Raw genomic sequence first — 22,747 nt, forward strand, 5'->3', positions numbered from 1 at the left:
CAACAACAGAAAAAGACAAAATCTGACTCTCAGCGACTTTTCTTGGACACAGCAGAGAATTGAGGCCACAGGGCAAACCGACACCTGAAATCTGGAAAGACAAGTGCTTCCACACAGATACAGTAACTGAGACCTCCTGGGACAGAAACCGCTGGAGGAACAGACAAATGATAATTTTAACTGGGTGATGGACATTAAGGAGGGCATGTGATGTAATGAGCACAGGGTATTTTATAAGACTGATGCATCACAGACTTGAACCTCTGAAACCAGTAATACATTATATGTTAATTAAAATAAATAAATAATAAAATAAATAAATTTGTTGTATTTTAAAAAAAGAAATGATAATTTTAATGAATTTCTGGAAACTGCCTGTGGGCTACATGAGAGTAATCCTGGGAGGGCCACAATTTTGGGGTCCTCTACACTAAGTCTTTGCATCCAGAAACACCATCAGTTCCTCATATTGAGGATATGAGAAAGATTCCCTCATGGTCTTGGGATGAGGAGGGAAAGAGTAAACATTGTGAAATAACCACAGCCTTATTAAAATTTTTTTTTTACAAAAAGCCTATGATCCAGTGCAAATGGCTTGAACAGATCACAGTTCTGAAATGATCCCAGGTGGGGAGAGAGTATTACTCCTAACTCCAGCAGCAGCACCAGCCTTTCTGTCTCATTTGTGGGAGAAAAAACTAAAAAAATAAATAAAATTTAAAAACATAGTCAAGACTTTTGGTTTTAACTCCAAAATGCAGCTCTTAGAAGCTGTCATTCCTGTCCTTACAATGAGAAAGAAAAAAAAAGTGAACAAACTGAAAATCAATGTCTTTTCTTGGACCCCTTAGAGAACTCAGATCACAAAGGCAAACCACCACTAACATCTGGATACAAAGGCTAACAGAGATTCACAGCTGAGATCAGTTCACCCAGAGTAGGGCCAGTGGCGTCATAAACTGGTAGGAACATTTAAATAGTCATTTTGTCAAATTGCTGGAAGCTGAGTATGGAGTGGTGTAAGAATAAAAAATTGGGGCGGCCCTCAGTCTCAGGATAGCTCTTACTTTCATGGCTTTTACCTCCAGCAACCTCACCAGGTTCTTAAGGTGAAGAGCCAAAAATGATACCCTTGGGGCTCTGGCATGGGGAGGGGAAAAATAACCATTGTGAAATACTCCCAGAGCATTTTCCATAATAAAGACCAACTCTTAAGGTAAAAACACTTCACCAGAGCCTTATCCAACCAGAGGGACTACCATTTTTTGGTCCACAGCCCCCCTCTAACCTTTCTGTCTTACCTATGGGGGGGGGGAAATGTAAGCTAAGATACCCTTGTTAAGGTCACAGCCCAGGTACACAGACCCACTATAAAACTGAGATCCAACTGTCACGTTATAGAATAATATACCTCTCCAAAACCTTACCACCACCACCAAAACTCCAATATAATAACAGAGGATTAAAGTTGATGGAGCTGCAAGGTGCAGACTCTATCTAAGGGGTTTTCAACGAAGGAAGTTTAAAGATAACTGGTGGAAAAAAACAAAAACAAGGACTCTAGAGGAATTTGAAACCTCTAAAATCTATGTAAGTATAGAAAAAACTAAACACAGCCTGGTTTTATCCAGGTTAACATAAATTTTACAATAAAGTTTTTTTTGCTTCAATTTATATTACCTGAGATATCATGTCTAGCTTTAAACAATAAACTGAAACATGCAATGGCAAGGAAAAAAAACACACAACAGTTTTAAAGTCCAAAGAAAAGCATCAGATCTTGCTCAGATACAATGAAGATTTTGGAATTATCAGGCAGGTATTTACAATAACTACTCTTAGGAGGTTAAGAACACTAATAGAAAAAGTAGAATGCTTGTCTGCTTGGAAGAACTACCAATCGCTGATGCTGGAACAATTTGAGACAAAAAATTAATAATGTATAGATTATATCATGAAGTGTAAAATAAATACCCATGAGTCCATACTGATATAAATAAATGATTGAATAAATACATAAATGGGGAGAATTGGTATATCTCTCATACAGAGAGTTCCAAGTTATTTTATGTACGTGCTTCCCCCTCAAGGAGGTGGAGCATAACTCCCACCTCACACATATGAGCTGTGGATAGTGACTTTATTCAAGGAATACCATAGTAATAGGGGGAAAAAAGTAACCATACAGTGGAGACACTAAAAAATATTACCTCAACCAGATGATCAAAGTTAAGATCAGCACTGATAAGTCAAGTTGATAGTATGTGTCTTTGACATGACGTTTTGAAAATGGCATTTTACTTCTGTGTTCTTCATAAAAACTCATACCCCAGGCTAATCATGAAAAGAATATCAGAAAATCCCTCTTAAAGGGCATTCTACAAAATACCTGACCAATAACCTTCAAAACTGTCAAGGTCATCAAAAACAAGGAAAGTCTGAGAAACGTCACAGACAGCCAAAGGGGACATGACAACTAATTTCAATACGGTATTTGTAACAGAGAAAAGACATTAGGTAAAAACTAAGAGAATGTGAATGAATTATGGACTTCAGTTAACAGTAATGTATTGATATTTTCTTAGAGTGACAAATATACCACACTAATATAAGATATTAACAATTAGGAAAACTGGGTGTAGTTGCATGGAAATGCTGTTCTTTTTTTTTTCTTTGGAGGAAAAAAATCACCTTTATTTTCACTAACCTGTAACTGAAAATGTAACATTCCCTTCGATTATAAATGGAGGCAATAAACCACAGCAGTCTTAGTAGTACTGATGACTTTGTCACTAGTAGAATTTATAGGTATTTTCAATTAATAATCTTTATGGTTGTTGCAAATCTTGAAATATCATTTCTTTTTTTTAGTGGTAACCATTAGTCTTTTATTTATTTATTACTTTTTAATTTTTTTTATTTTTTTAAATATTTTTTATTATATTATGTTAGTCACCATACAGTACACCCCTGGTTTTTGATGTAAAGTTCGATGTTTCATTAGTTGCGTATAACACTCAGTGCACCATGCAATACGTGCCCTCCATACCACCCATCACCAGCCTATCCCATTCCCCCACCCCCCTCCCCTCTGAAGCCCTCAGTTTGTTTCTCAGANCGTACCACCCATCACCAGTCTATCCCATACCCCACCCCCCTCCCCTCTGAAGCCCTCAGTTTGTTTCTCAGAGTCCATAGTCTCTCATGCTTCATTCCCCCTTCTGATTACCCCCCCTTCTGTTCTCATAGGTGATTTTTTTTTTTTTGGTAAATCTAAAACTATTCTTAAAGTTCATTTAAAAAATTCAATCTACTTAAAGATTATCAGAATCTGAAATATTCTACAGTCTACTCATAGGGATGTTATAAGTTTTATTCCTTTAAAATATTTTATTTGTTTAAATAATTTGCTAAGAAATTATGCTTAGCTCTGCGAGAAAAAAAAAGATGAAAGAAGTTGATGTCCCCATGAAGCCAATATTTTATGTGGTGGAGGATAGTGAGGAGAGGGGATCAAGGAAAAATATGTTAATAATGGTAACACATACTCAGACTACTTCCTGTAAATGCAAAAACTATGTTGCAATTTAAATTCAGTGAGATGACACAGTAAGACTGAGTGTCTATTCATTTTTTTTAAATAGGTACATGCCATTTCTTCATAGTACTATTTCTTATGTTTTTTAATTTATTTTCTTTTATTTCTTATGTTTATTAACAAACTCAAATATATTTAGCTATTCTATACTCTATTATTTTTGTGTTTCTTTTGTAATGGGAGCAAATATAGTGCCAAGTTTTAAGAGCATGGGGGACTCAAATCCATATATAAGTGAAATCGTATGGCATTTATCTTTCTCTGTCTGACTACTTTCACTTACAATACCCTGAAACCATGAATCTTTGTGTTNCTAGGTCCAACCATGAATCTTTGTGTTGTACAGTGGAAACTAATGTGAATGCTCAAATTTAAGTAAGCAAATAAATAAATATTTCTTATGTTTATTAACAAACTCAAATATATTTAGCTATTCTATACTCTATTATTTTTGTGTTTCTTTTGTAATGGGAGCAAATATAGTGCCAAGTTTTAAGAGCATGGGGGACTCAAATCCATATATAAGTGAAATCGTATGGCATTTATCTTTCTCTGTCTGACTACTTTCACTTACAATACCCTGAAACCATGAATCTTTGTGTTGTACAGTGGAAACTAATGTGAATGCTCAAATTTAAGTAAGCAAATAAATAAATAAATAAATGCTACCCCTAAAGCATAATTTGAATCACACATGCAAAAATGTTCAAAAAGTTTGAGAACTGTTGACCTAAATCATGTATTTCTTAAATATCTTCTAAAGGACAGATTTCGTTATCTCTCAGACCTTTGTGCTTGTTCAAGCAGTGTATTTTATTTTTAATAGCTCCCAGAAGTTGAGGATGTGCTGAAACTCGTCTGTGCTCCCAAGGGGAAGATCTCAGCGCATAGATCCAGGCTGTTTGGAAGCCAGACTCTCAGGGAGCAACTTTTAAAAGTGTGCAGAGTTGGGGGTGCCTGGGTGACTCATTCGGTTAAGTGTGTGCCTTCAACTTGGGTCCTGATCCCAGGGTCTTGGGATTGAGCCCCAGGTCGGGCTCTCTGCTCAGCGGGGAGTCTGCTTCTCCCTCTGCCTCTGCTGCTCCCCCTGCTTGTTCTCTCTCTCTCTCTGTGTATCAAATAAATAAATAAAATCTTCAAAAAAAAAAAAGTAGGGGTACCTCAGCCATTAAGCATCTGCCTTCGGCTCAGGTCATGATCCTAGGGTCCTGGGATTGAGCCCCGCATTGGGCTCCCTGCTTGGCAGGAAGCCTGCTTCTTCCTCTCACACTCCCCTTGCTTGTGTTCCCTCTCTTGCTGTCTCTCTCTGTCAAATAAATAAACAAAATCTTAAAAAAAAAAAAAGTCTGCAAAATCCTAAATCCTATTGGACTGCAAGTGTGAGCCCCATTGGCCTGGAGATCTAGTAGTGTTCCTTGGGTGGCAGTCACAAAACTCAGAGGCTCTGGATTAATGTATAAGCTTTTTATTGGGAGATACCAGTGGGCTGGAGCAAGCAGAGGGCGAGCCCAAGATCATGTCCACAGCCTACGTTCCTCGAGAGCAGCTCCATAGTCTACTAATACGTGCCAAACATGAAGCCTGTCCCTCAGGCCAAATTTCCAGCACAAGCCAGGAGGCCCTCTTCACAGAGAGACTGGGGGAATGCCTCAGTGTACTGTCAGCTAAGTGCCCTGGGATTGGAAGTCTGTCAAGAACCATCGCTCAGTTTAGCACAGTCCTGTGGGACCCAGGAATGCAATCCAAACCCCCCACTGGTCACCAGAGCCAGGCAATCAAGTTATGTCCTCTGGGTGGCAGTTGCAAAACCTGGACTGCCAGATGTAAAAACCAGGGCACCAGCCCGTGTGTAAAGCTCACCTCCAGGAGCCACTCTGGACTCTGGAATACTGCAGAAACAAAGTGGAAGATAGCATTCCTCCTCCCAATCTTGTGGAGAAGATGTCATCAGCCCCTACATGTGTATTTAATCGGAAGCCAGACTCTCAGGCTGCAGTTATTACAGTTAACTAATAGGCGTCCTTCACGGGAAGACTGAGTTCCTGGCCCTGTTGCCCCCTGCTGTGCCTGAGGATGGTAGCTGTTTCTGAACTCTTTGTCTTTTGATTACGTCCTATGGGACCCACCAGCATAAACCCCACCAGCTGCTCAATGTAGAAGTGTCCCCTGGTAGCAGTTGCTAATATTGGGGCACCTGGTGTGTGAGCTCCCTTCTTGTTGACAGTGATTATGCAGTCCCACGGAACAAGGAACCCAAGCTTCCCTGGCCTCCAGAGCCAGGTTGTCAAAGAGAGTCTCCTGAACAGCAGCCATAAAGGACCGGGCATCAGCCGTAAAGGACGGGGCAGCAGCCGTAAAGGTCCGGGCAACAGACACACGTAAAAGCTTCCTTCTGGAAGATACTGGTGTTGCGGAGCATGACAAAGGGAGAGCGTGGAAATAGCACCTGCCAGCCTCCATCCCTGCAGGGTGTTCCAGGAAGCTCCTAAATGTGTGTGCTAAATTAGATGCCTGACCCTCAGGCCAGCGCTTTCAGATAAACTGAGGAGCCTTCTTCGCTTTAAGTCTGGGCGCTATCAGCTGCTTGTGAGCTGGGTCCTGGAGCAGGTAAGTGCTGGTTTGAGCCCCCTTTTCGGAGCTGTCTCCCGGATGGCTACAGCTTGTGGGTCTTGAGACACGGGAACTTTGGTTTTCAAAGTTAGATGTTTGGGGGCCTCTCAGGTGCAGGTCCTAAAAGTTGAGGTCCCTGATGTGGGGATCTAACCCTTCACTCTTCAGGGAGAGTTTCCGACTCTTAAATTTTCTTTTGGTTGTGGGTTGCTGCTGGGAGTGGGGTTTATGATGAGATTGTGTTCCAGGTTCTCCTACCTACTTCAGTGTAGTTTTTTCTTCTCGTTTGCTGGGTGCATAGTTGTTGCTCGGCCAGACTTTAGAGTTTTCTAAGAGGAAAGTATTCCATATGCGGCTGTAGACTCAGGGTATCTGTGGGAGGAGGTGAGTTCTGGATCTTCCCATATTGCCATTTTCAACCAGAACCTCTAAATGTCTATTTTTGATAAAATGATCATGAAAGTTCTCTCTGACACTAAACTATCAGAAAGGATAAAAAAAAAAAAAAAGAAAGCCATGCAAAAATTACTGTAAGGAGTTATTTCACGCAATAGGAATAGATACTATATGAATCCTAGGGTGAGAATGAGCTTGTATTGTTTGAAAAAGAGTAAGAAGGGTACTGTGGTTGGAGAAAAATGGGAGAGACAGAGAGAGAACTGGAAGAAGAAGAGAAGGAAACGTGGAGGGAGGTAAGGAAGGTGCAGATGAAGAGAAGGAGAAGAGAAATAGGAATAGCTCAGAGATGTGAGCCAAAGGTATATCTTGTTAAAGTATATTTGAATTTCATTCTTGAGTGCAATAGGTAACTTTTTAAGAATTTTAAGCAGGTGTATTAAGTAGCTCCAAACCGGTACATTTTGAACTGTTGCACCTTTAAAAAAAAAAAAAACTCATTATGTTTCATACTTTTGAGAGTTATCAATGCTTACCATACTCTGTCTTTTTCACCACTTTGAAGGCAATGAAATATCAAGGCTGATTAGAATTGTATGTATGACAAGAGTAAACAGGCTTTAGATTAGCTCTTAAGTGCATGAAGTTTGATGAATTGATTATGATATCATTTTGGCCACTTATAAATCTATTTTTAATTTTTTTTTTACATGATCTCTTTGCTGTTTTTTTTTAAATAAGATTCATATAGTGGGTGCTTCCATATCAAAGTCAAATATTATTTTTACATTGCTTCTTTGAAAAAATGTGCATAATTATTTTTCCTAAGGCTGTATATATTACCCAATATTTTCCTTATTTCACACTTGGATTAGTGGAAACTGGCTTTAGCCGTGGCAGTTAAGGACTTTTAGCAAGATGTAACTTACCAAAAATAGTGGTAAGATACTTTGTGGGGGTCACTAATTGAATATCACTGAGAATCAAAATTGAGGTGGAAAACCAAGGTTCCAAAATAAAAATAGGTAGTTAGATTTAGTTTGGAAGAAATGAAGCAAGGCAGACACTAGAAAAATTGGAAAAGTGTAATGAATCAGATTCTTTGTTAAATGAGTAGTAGTTTTTGGTATAATAATGTGTTATAATGTGATACTGTGTGGCTCTAAATGGCATATTTTTATGTGATATCAAGTGCTTGTCAGTACCATGGCAAGAGTTAGTTGGATGCTGACCTTTATATGGTAACCCCTCCTGGGTTCCTTGAGAGACCATTTCAGAGATTCTATTTCTTGAATGAAATTAAATTTAACTTCACTCAAGTGAGTTTTGTTTAGACACAACCTCATGATAAAGACACCACTGGAGAAGCGTGGTGTTTTCTTTGCATTCTTTATTTCCTTTCAGCTTTGAGCATTTAGTAAATTGGATACAATAATATATTCTACAGGATTGTCTGTGTTAATTTTGTCTAGAAAATCATTGTATTTATAGTTTCTTCTGAAGAGTTAGGCAATATCTTCAATTCTTCTAAGTCTTTGGAACTTGCCTTGTTTTCTTTTGACATCTACATTTTTTAAATCCTTAGAAAGATGAATATATAGTATGTTATTCTTTATAAGGGATATACATTCTGCCAAATGCTTCATGATCTCTCTAATGCCCATACTGCAGGTTAGACATGTTAATATCTATCAAGAGATTCTTTCACAATAATACTATATTTGGCACAGTATATGGCTCTCTCTATAATATTGCTGCTGCTGATCTACCATTCTCTGGAGAGTTGCACGTGAAATCAGAGACTACTAGACTGATAGAGTGTAGCCCAGGCTGTGTAACTTATTTTTGAATCCCTCTAATAGTAGAAAACATATTACTTCCCTAGGTTACTCATGCTGCCTTTGAGTGGAACTTACTGTTAGCAAATAGTACTTTCCATATTTTCTTCTGATATCTTAAAGCCTCATTCACATAGATCAGTATTAATGTTGCTGTGTTGGGTGTTCTGATGTTTTCTTTTGTTATTTTTTTCTTTTTCCTAGGCTAATAATCACTTTCTTTCAACATTCCCCACTATGATATGGTATAAAGTCCTCATACAAGTAAAAATTATTTGTGAAGGATATGTGTACATTAAAGGTACTTACATATATCTCAACAAAATGGAGCTTATGGACACAGAGTTTGATTTTATACATGAAATCATAATGAATGTTCTTTTTAGTGTAGTCTGATTTCTCTTGCTTAATATTTCTATCTAGGCATATTTGCTAATCTTTATGTTTGCTCAACCTAAATCTAGTAGCTCATTATTAGCATGTTTGGGGTTGAATTTTTGGAATAATTTATGTTAAGCAGTTTCCTAAACAATTTAGAGAATGCACAGTCGTCTTTCAGCAGATCTGATGTCATCATGTGTTTAAGGTGAGCATCAGATGTCTTTAATGAGTTGCATGGGAAGGTGGTACTCTGGCTCAGTAACTGCCTCTGTGCTTCAGCAACATAAATTATAGTGAAATGTAGAACAAAAGAATCCAGGAAGTCAGCACTGACCAGAATTCTCTTATAAAAAGTGTAATCTTCAGTCAATTACTCTGAATTATAAGCATAAAATACTTAGTATCTCATTTTATGAGTTTCAGCAAGACTCTGGTAATGAATTTTAAATTGATTTTGAAAAATTTACGTTAAGGAATATAAAGTGTCTTTAGTATCACACAGTTCAAATGTTCCAAAATAGGATCATGTCTGTGTTCAAACAGAAAGTTTTGGAAAGGAATTCTATCTTTACCAACTGCTAAGGAGAGTCTATATAAGAACTGGTGATTATTAATCTTGTACAATATGCTAGACACTGTGTTCACTACAGTATGTATTATCAAATACACATACACACAGATACACGTTACATTTTTCTCCTTATTCTACTTTGTATAAGGCACATACAAAGAACTTGTATTTCATCAAATAAGTTTTTGTGTCATTACCAGAAACACTTCGTTAAAAAACAATGTACCAAAATGGGCCAAATTGTTGGTTCTTATTAGTATTCATTATAAAACCAAATGTTCATTCTAGTTGTAGAGGGAAAAACATCTAACTTTGTGAGCTTTCCACATTTTCCCGCATACTAGTATTTATATGATGTCCTGTTTTTGTGACCAAATTCCTATTGCTAGGTATTCATTTGTGTATGTGATGGCCTCTTTTGGTGGGGACAGAGAAGTTATCACTGGTCTAGATAGGGTGAAATTTTGTGCTCCTTCATTAGCCAACCTCTTAGATGATACGCTGCTGAACCTTAACACCATCAGTCGAGAAAAGAGACAAGTTGTCAACTAGGATGAGGGTTGTAGTTTTCAAAAGAAAAAAAGCTGAAGCCAAGGAAGGTTAGTTTTGCCTGTATTTACAAAATGATAAATTATTAGATAAAAAGGACAATATGAAAAAATTAATTCCTATTTTTTCAAATATTTAAGTATTGGAAAATAGATAATAAAACATTTGTGCAATTAAGTGAGTTTTTATTTTTATTTTTTGGTTTGGCTATTGTATTTCTAAAGAAATATTTCTAAAAATCACACTTATCTGACTTTGCACCTGAATTTTCAATTCCTTTTTTTTTCTTTTTTAAAAAAGGTATATCATGACTCTAGTAAGTGCTGTCTTCTAGAACTCAGTGATGAAAATTCTTAAACAGTCAATGAAAGATAAAAGAATATTGTTGTGTAAGGTGGTTCTAACAATTAGGAAGGAGCAGTAGGCATATATTTCATGCCCTTAGGAGAAAGACCCCAGGGGCGCCTGGGTGGTTCAGTCATTAAGCATCTGCCTTTGGCCCAGGGAGTGATCCCACGGTCCTGGGATCAAGCCCTGCATGGGGCTCCCTGCTCTGCTGGAAAACTGCTTCTTCCTCTCCCACTCCCCCTGCTTGTGTTCCCTCTCTCACTGACTGTCTCTCTCTCTATCAAATAAATAAATAAAATCTTAAAAAAAAAGGAGAAAGACCCCATAATTTAAAAGTGACAGACATAAATATAGTCTGTTAAATACAAGATTAAGGTATAAAGACAAGAACATTAATATACTTAACCTTTGTGATTCTCTTTGAAGTCATTCTTAAAAATTCTAGTAAGGGTTCAACAAATTTCAGAAGTAAGGATCACAGTTACTCTTACAAGGCAATTCAGTGGGGAGGTGTTGTTCTTTATTCAATTTGTTTTATTCATATTTCTTTCTACAACGTATCTTGACAGAGTCATTTGTACACTTTTCTCTAGGTTAATCTACAAATTTGGGGCAGGTTCACAAACATTTAGTTCATAATAAGTCCTAATTTTTCCCTTAAATTCCAAATCTGTATATTCATCTTCCTGAGTGACCTTCATGCCACCTTCATCAGCAACACTCTGGACCATTGTCAGTATAACTATTGCTATCTTCCCTTAACTGGTCTTCCTGCCTTTGCCCCTGCAGTCTCAACACAGTAACCACAGTGTTCATTGAATGCTCTTCTCCTAGGTAGATGCCTCATTTCCTCAGATCTTTACTCAAAAGTCACATTTTCTGTGAAGAATTTCCTGATCACTCTAACAAAATTTTTAATGAATCAGTATTTAATATCCCCCTATTGTTCTTTGTTTTTTCTTGTATAAATATAGATATGTAGATATAGATAGATAGCATATCCATGTTTATATATAGCATGCATGTTATATATAAAATAATTTAACTTAGTGATTGTATTTCTAATCTTCAAAAATACAACCTCCATCATGGTAGTGGTTTTGTCTGTTTTGTTTGTCAGTGTATCCTCAGTATGTCAAATAGTGCCCGACACAGAGTAAGCAGTGAATACATGTTTGTAGAGCAGATGAATAATTGAATGAATGGATTGATGAATTAAATAAACTAATTTTGGATTCTGTAAGGAAATGGATTTTAGGGGGCAAGAGATCAGATTGTTTTCAGTAGTCCAAGAAAGAAGTGGCTTTGTCTGGGGTGCTAATAATGGTATTGGGTCTGGGTGCTAATAATGGTGGCTTGCTCTGAGGTGGATTGGTGAGAAGCAGAAATTTGGGAATCTATTATGGACCCCAGGTGAAATATAAAGAAAGACTGAATCTCTGATGACAAGAAGAAAAGCAAGGAGTATGGATAGTCTACAGATACCAATAGATTAACAGTTGATGGAATTTGATTCATATATACTTCAATTAAGTATAAAGCAAAATTATTAGCTAAATGGAAAAAGGTAAACTTGAGAAGAAAGGAACAATTAAAAAATTTTTAGAAATTCAGAAATGAAAAAAAAAAAAGAAATGAGAAATGGAAAATGCTGTCAGTAGGGTAGAATTACTGGTTAGTATAAAGTACCTCAAAGCCCTGAAAATTATTTTCTCTATCAAATGATAGCTCTCTAATCTATAGACACTGAACAAATCTACTCAACATAACTTTTTATATTTTTTGACTACTATTTTTTTATTCTTTGCTTATTTGAGAAGATGAAATATTGGGGAACAATGCACAACTTCAGAGATATATTTACATATTTTCCATTTAATTTTATGGCTATATTCTTTCTTGGTAGTCAGAATATCATAGGTAATAAAAATTTAAAAATGCTGAATGAAAACCCAAAATCCTTTGTCACTACATTATATTAAAGATTGTAAAGATAGGGACCTCAGAAATGAGCAGTTATATTTACCCAGCAACATTTCTGGCAAAAAAATACATATATATATATTATATATATACCAATGAGGGCAGTTCAGAACACTGTAAACTCCTCTTCACTAACTTGGTGGAATGGTGTTTCTATATTCTTGATGGTGAATTTCACTTCATTAAATGTTTGCATGTACGTATTAAGTGCTTTCTTCTTCTTTGCAAGAAACTAAACATCTCAGTTTTTATTATGAAGAAATTACTGTCTTTCTGGGAAAAGACATGTAACTTGATAATAGAAGGCCATGTATAGTGAAACGTAGTCAGGCATTAATTTAAATGGTATAGCTCTCCAAAGTCTCTGAGATCAGAAAGGAAAAAAATCAGAGATGATATGGGAGACAGTTTCACTGACTCAGCATGGAAATAGTATGGGAAGGAAGGCTTCATTCAGGTAATGTTATAAAGGCTCACCATCTTGATCAAATTAGTTAAATCTATCTTACCCACATTTTTGTCATCTGTATGTTGGTCTAAATAATAGCAATAATAGCAATATCTATTTCACAGAGTTGCTTATATTAGATAAGTGACAGAGGCTTATATTAGATAAGTGACAGGTACCTTTGTAGCGTATAAGACATTGTACATACATTGTTAATTTAATGTCTTTTTCTCTTAAATGAATATATACATCCAGAAAAAATCCAAGATTTACTTAGTAAATAGTGACTTTTTTCTAAGTAGGGACTTACCACTCATTTGTTCACTTATTTATTTATTTATTTTTTTGTTTTGTATCAACAACATTTATTCTGATCTGACTGTTTTTCAGGACTGACTTTGTGCTCGGACGCAATACCTGTCCTCAAGGAAAGACCAGGAACCCACTGACAAAGTTCAGGATACTAAGAGTCAAGGCAAAGAGACTTCTACAAAGACTCATAAAATATTCCGGATGAACTTATGAGAGTCAAGGGTCAGCAATTGTTCATGATTATTATTGTTTTTCAAAATCTTTAGGTGGTAGCAGAAAAAAAATGCCAGCCAAAAAAATCAATATAAAGTTATTTTTTGTCAAATTATGGAGAGTGAGAAAATGTTGAAATGTCAGAAGTCTTTCAATCAAGAGAGAAATTGTCAGATGAGCTCTTTTATGCCTTTTTGTTTTCTATGTGAAATATTTTGCACAGTTTCAGTAAAGACATTTGGTTGGAGAGTGAGGCAACACTTAGGATATGATCAGGTCTGTTCTTCCTCAGAAAAGTTATCATCTGGTCAAACTACTGAAAATTGTAGATCTGTTTTACACTGCATCCTGCTTGTTATCCTTTCATACAAGATCAATTTTATCTGTTTTTTTAGAGAGTAAAGGAGAAATTTAAAATGCTATTAATGCCCATATTTTATTTTCAATAATTTTTTTACTTGGGTTGCTTCATTAACATGCTATGAAGCAGGCTAACCTTTGAGTAGAATTACTAAAACATATCTGTAAGTTTTTTTTTCTCACAAACATTTAACCATTTGACTACATAAGCAGAGGTCCATAAAAAATAGACTATTATGAATGTTTATTTATATACTGGCAGGGGCGTTTTTGTAGGCTTTTTCTCAGTTAGCCCCAAGACTTTATCCTATAGAGTATATTATTAATAATATTCGAAAACTGTGTATGAGAAACCAAGTCTCAGATAAATCATTCTATATCACACAGCTAGTAAGTGGAATAATTCAGATTTGAATCCAATATTTTATTACTGTTTCAATTTCAAATTCTTTCCACCAGGCTATGCTATCTCTGTATCACTTATATTTGATGTAAAGTGATTACAGTTAAGGCACTGTAATACAGGCTGTATGGGGCACCAAAGAATATGAGCTTGACCAATGCTTTTGTCTTCACAAAGCTTTTGATAAGTATAAGAGAATACACGCACACACACACACATACACACACAATATGACATATAATATGTGTAAATAAATAATAAGAAAAATCTTGCATAAGGAGATATAGTTATTTAGATCAAGACAAATGTATCAAGCATTTGTCTTAAGAAACATATATATTTGGTCTCTGCCTTAGCTTCCCGACAAAAAGTTCCTAAAACCCTTGTAATTTCCTGATGACAGTGATAGAAGCATCTTATGTAGAGCTCTTGAATCCCTTGTAATCTCCTGGCTGATAGGAATGTCTTTTATTCTAATGAGGCAGTTTTTGTTGGGCTCCTAGATGGATGCTGGTCACCAGAAATACCAAGTCATCATTAGAAACTTGAAACCTTTAGACTCACTGCCCCTCATCCTCTGGAGACTAGTAGTAATCATTCATGCCTAAATGATGAAACTTCTGTAAAAGTCCCTTAACAGTGGGATCTGGAGAGCTTTTGGTTGCTGAGCATCCAGGTGGGAAAATGGTGCACCTCAACACAGTGGGGACAGAGTTCCTGGGCTGAGGCACCCTTCCTAGTCTCATACTGTGTACCTCTTCATCTGGTAATTTATCTGTATCCTTCATAATATATTTTATAGTAAATCAGTAAACGTAAGTAAAATGTTATCCTGAGTTCTGTGAGCCATTATAACAAAGTATTGAAACTGAGGATGGGGTTTTGGGAACCTTTGATTTGTAACCAAGTTTGAAGTCTGGGTACCCTGGGGACCTACTACTTGTGATTTGCACCTGAAGTGGCACATAGTTTGGTGGAATTGACCCCTTAACCTGTAGGGTCTGTGCTAACTCTAAAAACTAAGTATCAGAATTAAATTGTAGAACATCCAGTAGGTATCCACAGGGAATTAGAAAAATTACTTGCTGTGTAAAACCCACACATTTGGTGTCAAGTGATGTGAGTAGAGGAACAGTTTTCTCCTAATAGGAGTCCAGGTTTGATCTGCAGTTGAAAGATAGGCAGGGTTTCAGTTCCAATATGAACTCCTGGTCCAGATATGGGAAAACGTTAAGCCTATTTAGGTGATGACAAATTGAGCATTTATTCATAGTATAGAAGAATTGAAGTAGATACATAGNTATACTATAGAAGAATTGAAGTAGATACATAGTGGGAGAAGTGTTCTGAAAACTAAATGTTCTAGATACATTTTAGGATGAGGAATTTCAGCTAAACTCTTAAAAATATAAAAAAGAGTTAAATACAACTTTTATTATTTAAAATAAAAATAAATTAAGGAGTAAATGAATACATTTAACAATAGATTAGAAAGGCTAGGTAAAAAATTGAACTGGAATATGTGTCATTAGAAATTTTTCTAATTAAAATGTGAGTACTCAAATACTTGGAGTTTCTGGAAAATGGCAAAATTATTAATTTATATTAGACTTTAATAAGTCGGGGATACATGCTCTAAACTTTAGAATAATGGGGCACCTGGGTGGCACAGCGGTTAAGCGTCTGCCTTCGGCTCAGGGCGTGATCCTGGCATTGTGGGGCGGAGCCCCACATCAGGCTCCTCTGCTGTGAGCCTGCTTCTTCCTCTCCCACTCCCCCTGCTTGNTGGGGATACATGCTCTAAACTTTAGAATAATGGGGCGCCTGGGTGGCACAGCGGTTAAGCGTCTGCCTTCGGCTCAGGGCGTGATCCTGGCGTTGTGGGGCGGAGCCCCACATCAGGCTCCTCTGCTGTGAGCCTGCTTCTTCCTCTCCCACTCCCCCTGCTTGTGTTCCCTCTCTCACTGTCTGTCTCTGTCTCTGTCGAATAAATAAATAAAATTTTAAAAAAAAATAAACTTTAGAATAATAACTAAAAGAATAGTTGGACAATGCAACAATAAAGTTAGTAGAAANGTCTCTGTCGAATAAATAAATAAAATTAAAAAAAAATAAACTTTAGAATAATAACTAAAAGAATAGTTGGACAATGCAACAATAAAGTTAGTAGAAAAAATAATTATTAAAAACATTTAATAAAGCCAAAAGAGGAAGGGAGAAGAAACAACATAAAAGACATGGTGTAAATATAAAGCAAATAGTAGTAGTGTAGTATATCCAAATATATCAGATATTATATTAAATGTAAATAATATAAATGTTGTAATTAAAAGACAAGTTTATAAGACTGTTTTTTTTTAAGATGTATTTATTTATTTTAGAAAGGGAGAGAGAGGGTGTGAGCCGGGGAAAGGGCAGAGGGAAAGAAAATCCAAGCAGACTCCTGCTAAGCATGGAGTGCAATACAGGGTTCGATCTCACGACTCACGAGATCAGGATCTGAGCCAGAACCAAGAGTCAGAAACTGAGTATGGTTGAGTGTCCGACTCTTGATTTTGGCTTAGCTTCTGACCTTAGTGTTCTGGGATGGAGCCCCCTGTCAGGCTCAGTGCTCAGTGGGGAGTCTGCTTGAGGACTCTCTCTCTCCCTCTCCCTGTTCATGCTCTCTCTCTGAAATAAATAAATAAATAAATCTTAAAACGAAAGGCTAAGTTTTAAACCAACAAACAATATTCATCGTACACATGATACAGTTTTAATACAAGGCTAGAAAATGATTGAAGAAAAATATATGGGAAGAGATGTACAAAGAAACTTTCAAAAAGATGCTGCATATGTTATATTAGCATCAGAAAAAATAAACTTTTAAGCAATAAGCATTACTAGAGATAAGAGTTTTCACAATAATAAAAGATTCTCTTAAAAGTAAAGATAAAATATGGCAAAGAATTTAATTCATAGCTACAATATATTCAAGGCAAAACAGCATAACATGAAAGAGAAATGGACAAATCCATAATCAAAGTGGGGGATGTTAACACTGTTCTGAAATCAGTGGATAAGACAAGCAAACAAAAAGTCAGTTAAGAGTAAGATCTGATCAATATAATTTACTAACTTCAGTTGATTGCATATATAGAACACTACATCCAACAAGCTGAAGGACGTACATCCTGTTTAAGTGTAAGTGACATAGTTACCAAAACTGGCTCTATGCCATGCCACAAAGAAAATCTTAATTTCAGAAGACTGAAATCAAGTAAAATGTTTTTTGTCCAAAGTGAAAATAAACTAGACATCAGTAGTCAAGAGATTACTAGAAAATCTCAAATTGTTTGGAAATGCACATTTAAATAACTTACTGTTCAGAGAAAAATTTCTTAAAAGAAAATTTGTACTTGTTGAGGCAACTAGATCTGAACTTTGAAATGTGTATATTTAATGAATATATTAGAACAGAACTACCATACCTTCTAAGCATTTACAACAAATTTTAAAATAGAAAATTAAACTGAAGCAAAATAGAACAAAATAACAAAATTAGAACAGAAATTAATGGAATACTAAATGTAAAATAATGATGATCAGTAAAGCCAAAATTGATTACTTGAAAAGGTTAATAATTAGATATAACCTGGAGAGAAGGACCAAATGAAAGAGAGTAATTACAAATTTCCGTTATTAGGGGAAAAAAAGGACTATCATAACATGTCCTACAGGTATTAAATATATAATAGAAGAATATAATGAAATTTATTAATTAAAAAATCTACATAGAATAATACATTTTTTAGAAAATCGTAATTCACTAAGTAAATGTATGAAGAAATAGAAAATCTGACTTATTCTGAATCTATGAGAGCTGTAGAATATGTAATTTTTAATCTTCCCACAAAGGACTAACAGATCCACATTGCTTCATCAGAGAATTCTACCAAACATTTGAGAAAGAGATAATACAAATATTAGACTATATCAGAATAGAGAAAGAGGAGATATACTTTATAAAGCCCAAATATATTTGAAATAAAAACCTGATAAGAACGTTATGAGAAATAAAAATGAGAGACTATCGTCTCTTATAAGCATGGAAACTAAAATCATAAAATATTACCAAAACACGAAATGCAGCTCTGTTAATCTCTTTTTGTAATTATTTAAGAATGCAAATTTACTTTTATATCAAAAATAAGTTGATGTTGTTTACTAACAGGAGAAAAAACAAGTTCATTTCAATATATGCAGATAAAATTCAATATCCATTAATTGTGAAATCTTTACACAAAATTGGAGTAGGAAGCACAATGTTTAATTTATAATAGGGCCTCTACAAATAATTTTCAGTCAACATCATGCATATGGTAATTTTTTGATACTTTCCTTCTGAAGTCTAGAAAGTGACAAAGTGCTAACTATTGTTACTTCTATTCAACTTGTAATTGATGATTCTAGCAAGTGAATTAAGGCATGAAGAAGAAATAAGCAGTGTCAGGATGGAAAAAAGTGATACAACTATCATTTTTTATATACCATATATTTGTATATTTCAAAATGAAAAATAATGCATAGATAAGCTATTATAAGATGAATTTAACATGATAAAAGCTCAATATAAAAATCAGCAGTACTTGGGGCGCCTGGGTGGCGCAGCGGTTAAGCGTCTGCCTTCGGCTCAGGGCGTCATCCCGGCGTTATGGGATCGAGCCCCACATCAGGCTCCTCTGCTATGAGCCTGCTTCTTCCTCTCCCACTCCCCCTGCTTGTGTTCCCTCTCTCGCTGGCTGTCTCTATCTCTGTCGAATAAATAAATAAAANATGAATTTAACATGATAAAAGCTCAATAAAAAAATCAGCAGTACTAGAGGTACCTGGATGGCACAGTCAGTTGAACGTCAAGCTCTTGGTTTTGGCTCAGGTCATGAGATCAGGATTGTGAAATGGAGCTCTGTCTCAGGCTCCATGCTCAACACAGTGTACTCGGAATTCTCTCTCCCTCTCCGTCTGCTCCTCCCCCCTGCACACACACTCTCTCTCTCTCTCAAATAAATAAATATTTTTTTTAAAAGTCAACTGTAGTTAATATAAATACAATACATAAACATAAAAATAATTTTTAAAATTATGCAAAAGGAGAATCCAATATAGTTTAAGAAAACACAAAATATAGGGGTGCCTGGGTGGCACAACGGTTAAGCGCCTGCCTTCGGCTCAGGGCGTGATCCTGGCGTTATGGGATCAAGCCCCACATCAGGCTCCTCTGCTATGAGCCTGCTTCTTCCTCTCCCACTCCCCCTGCTTGTGTTCCCTCTCTCGCTGGCTGTCTCTCTCTCTGTTGAATAAATAAATAAAATCTTAAAAAAAAAAAAGAAAACACAAAATATATTAGTATACACAATAAATACATAACAAAATGTGTGAAAAATTAGATACACACACAATATTTACTGAAAAAGATATAAATCTTTTTAAAATTGTAATTCCAATTTGTGAACATACAGTGTTATATTAGTTTCAGGTGTAAAATATGGTGATTCAACAATTCTGTACATTTACTCAGTGCTCATAAAGTTAATTGTACTCTTAATCCCCATCACCTATTTCACCTAACCCCTACCAACCTCCCCTCTGGTAACCATCAGTTTGTTTTCTATAGTTAAGAGTCTCTTTTTTGGTTTGTCTTTTTTTTTTCTCCTTTGTTCATTTTTTTTTTTTAAAGATCATATTTATTTGAGAGAGAGAGAGCAGGCACAAGCAGGGGGAATGGCAGAGGGAGAGGGAGAAGCAGCCTCCCTGCTGAGCAGGGAGCCCTACGTGGGACTCGATACCAGGACCCTGAGATTATGACCTGAGCCGAAGGCAGATGCCTGACAGACTGAGCCACCCAAATGCCCCATTTGTTTTGTTTCTTAAATAACACACATAAGTGAAATCATACAGTATTTGTCTTTCTCTGACTGGCTTATTTTGCTTAGCATTATGCCCTCTGGCTCCATCCACATTGTTGCCAATGGCAAGATTTCATTTCTTTTTATGACTGAGTAATACTCCATTGTATGTATACATATATATACCATTTCTTCTTTATCCATTCATTTATTGATGGATACTTGGGCTTCTTCCATAATTTGGCTATTGTAAATAATGCTGCAATAAGCACAGGAACACATATATCTTTTTGAATTAATGTTTTTGTATTCTGTGGTAAATACCAGTACAGGAATTACTGGATCATATGGTGTTTGTATTTTTAATTTTTTGAGGAACCTCCACACTGTCTTCCACAGTGGCTACACCAGTTTGCATTCCCACCAACAGTGCACAAGGGTTTCTTTTTCTCCATATTCTCACCAACACTTGTTTCTTGAGTTTTTGATTTTAGCCATTCTGACAGGTGTGAGGTGGTATCTCATTGTAGTTTTCATTTGCATTTTCCTGATGATGTTGAGCAACTTTTCATGTATCTGTTCGCCATTTATGTATCTTCTTTGGAAAAGTGTCTGTATCTTCTGCCTGTTTTTAATCAGATTATTTGTTTTGTGGTGTTGAGTTGTATCAGTTCTTTATGTATTCTGGATACTAAACCTTTATCAGAGTAGTCATTTGCAAATATCTTTTCCTATGTAGTAATTGTCTTTTAGTTTTGTTGATTATTTCTTTTGCTGTACAGAAGCTTTTTATTTTAATGTAGTCCCAATAGTTTGTTTTTGCTTTTGTTTCCCTTGCCTCAAAAGACATATCTAGAAAAATTTTGGTATAGCCATTGTCAGAGAAATTACTTTCTCTACTCTCTTCAAGGATTTTTATGTTTTCAGGTCTTACATTAGGTCTTTCATCCATTTTGAGTTTATTTTTGTGTATGGTGTAAGAAACTAGTCCAGTTTCATTCTTTTGCATGTAGCTACCAGTTTCCCCTATGCCATTTGCTGAAGAGACTGTCTTTTTCCCATTGCATATTCTTGCCTTCTTTATCAAATGTTAATTGACCATTTAGTTATGGGTTTATCTTTGGGCCCTTTATTCTGTTCCATTTATTTATGTGTCCATTTTTGTACCAGTACCATACTGTTTTGATTAATACAGCTTTGTAGTATAACTTGAAATCTAGGATTGTGATTCCTCCAGTTTTGTATTGCTGCATCCCAAAGATTTTGTACCATCGTGTTTTCATTTTCATTTCTTTCCATATATATAATTTTTGATTTCTTCTTTGTTTTCTCAGTTGACCCATTCATTCATTAGCAGCATGTTATTGAACCTCCATGTATTTGCCCTCTTCCCAGATTTTTCCTTATGGTTAATTTCTAGTTTCATGACATTGTGGTCAGAAAAGATACATGGTATGACTTCGATCTTTTTGAATTTGTTGAGACTTGTTTTTTGGCCTAATATTTGATCTGTTCTGGAGATTGTTCAGTGTGCACTTGAAGAAAATGTGCATCCTGCTGTTTTAGGATGGAATATTCTGAATATGTCTGTTAAATTCATCTAGTCCAGTGTGTTGTTCAAGGCCACTGTTTCCTTGCCAGAGGGGGTGTGTCCACAGGCTACATGTATGTGGGGCATGCTGTTATTCAGTTACATGGTGAGGATTGATACCACCTGGTTCCTGGTGGTGGTCATGTGTTAGGCTGGGGACAGGGGAGGGAAATGGCACCAGTCAGCTCCTTTGTTCCTGATGAAATCCCCCAATGATTCCTATTTCTCTAGCACATGTTCTGAGATTAGTAAACAAATCTCCCTTGCATATTCCCCAGGCATTTTTCAAACTGCTCCTTCTGTGCGGTGTCCACTCAGTGATATTTGTTGTTCTGTCTCTTTTAGGGTGGGAACTCAATTTCCTCTTGTCTTACTAGACCTCCCATTGCCAAGCCTGATAATTTTTAAAGTTCCAGGTTTTAAATCCCTCTGATTGTAGGAATTTTCAGAATTTGGCCCTTCAGCTTTTCAAAGGTAAATGTTATGGGGATTCATCTTTCCCCTGTGGACTTTCTGGTGTGAAAGTCTGTTTCTCTCCTGTGTCTGCATTGTGACATACCTCCTTCCCTAGAACAGCCCCTCAGGTCCACATGGCTCCTGACCAGGTCTGCACCCTTCCTGTCATCTAAAACGTGGCTTATTCTCTGCATTTTGCTGTGGAGAATTCATTCTCCCAGTCTTTGGGTCATTTTCTGGGTTATTTATACTGATGTGGGTGTTAACCAGTTTCATCCTTGGGACAAGGTGGGCTTAGGGTCCTCATACTCTGCCATCTTCCCTGGAAGTCATGAACAAGATAGAAATCTTGACTAGATCATCTTGGTTTGAGTTACTTTAACAAAGTACCATAGACTGGGTGACTTATAAATAACAGAAATTAATTTCTTATAATTATGGAAGGAGGAAGTCTGAGATCAGGGTGCCAGCATGGGTGGGTCCTGGTGAAGGTGCTCTTCCTGGTTCCAGACTTCTCATTGTATCCTCACATGGTGGAAAAGGCAGAAAGAGGAAGCAACTATACTGACTCTCATAAGGCCACTGTTACCATTCTTATGGGCTCCAGTCCATGACTTCATTTAATTTTAATTATGTCCTAAAGACCTCATCTCCTGAAACTATTTTATTGTGGGGTAGGGTTTCAATATATGAATTTTGGAGGTACAAAAACATTTAGCCCATAATGTGCTCATACAGAATATTAATTAGTCTCAAATTAAAAATAATCTATATAGCCTTAAACAGTGAAATGAGTAATAAACTG

The sequence above is a fragment of the Ailuropoda melanoleuca genome, chromosome 8, assembly GCF_002007445.2.
Source record: "Ailuropoda melanoleuca isolate Jingjing chromosome 8, ASM200744v2, whole genome shotgun sequence".
Classification (NCBI taxonomy): domain Eukaryota; kingdom Metazoa; phylum Chordata; class Mammalia; order Carnivora; family Ursidae; genus Ailuropoda; species Ailuropoda melanoleuca.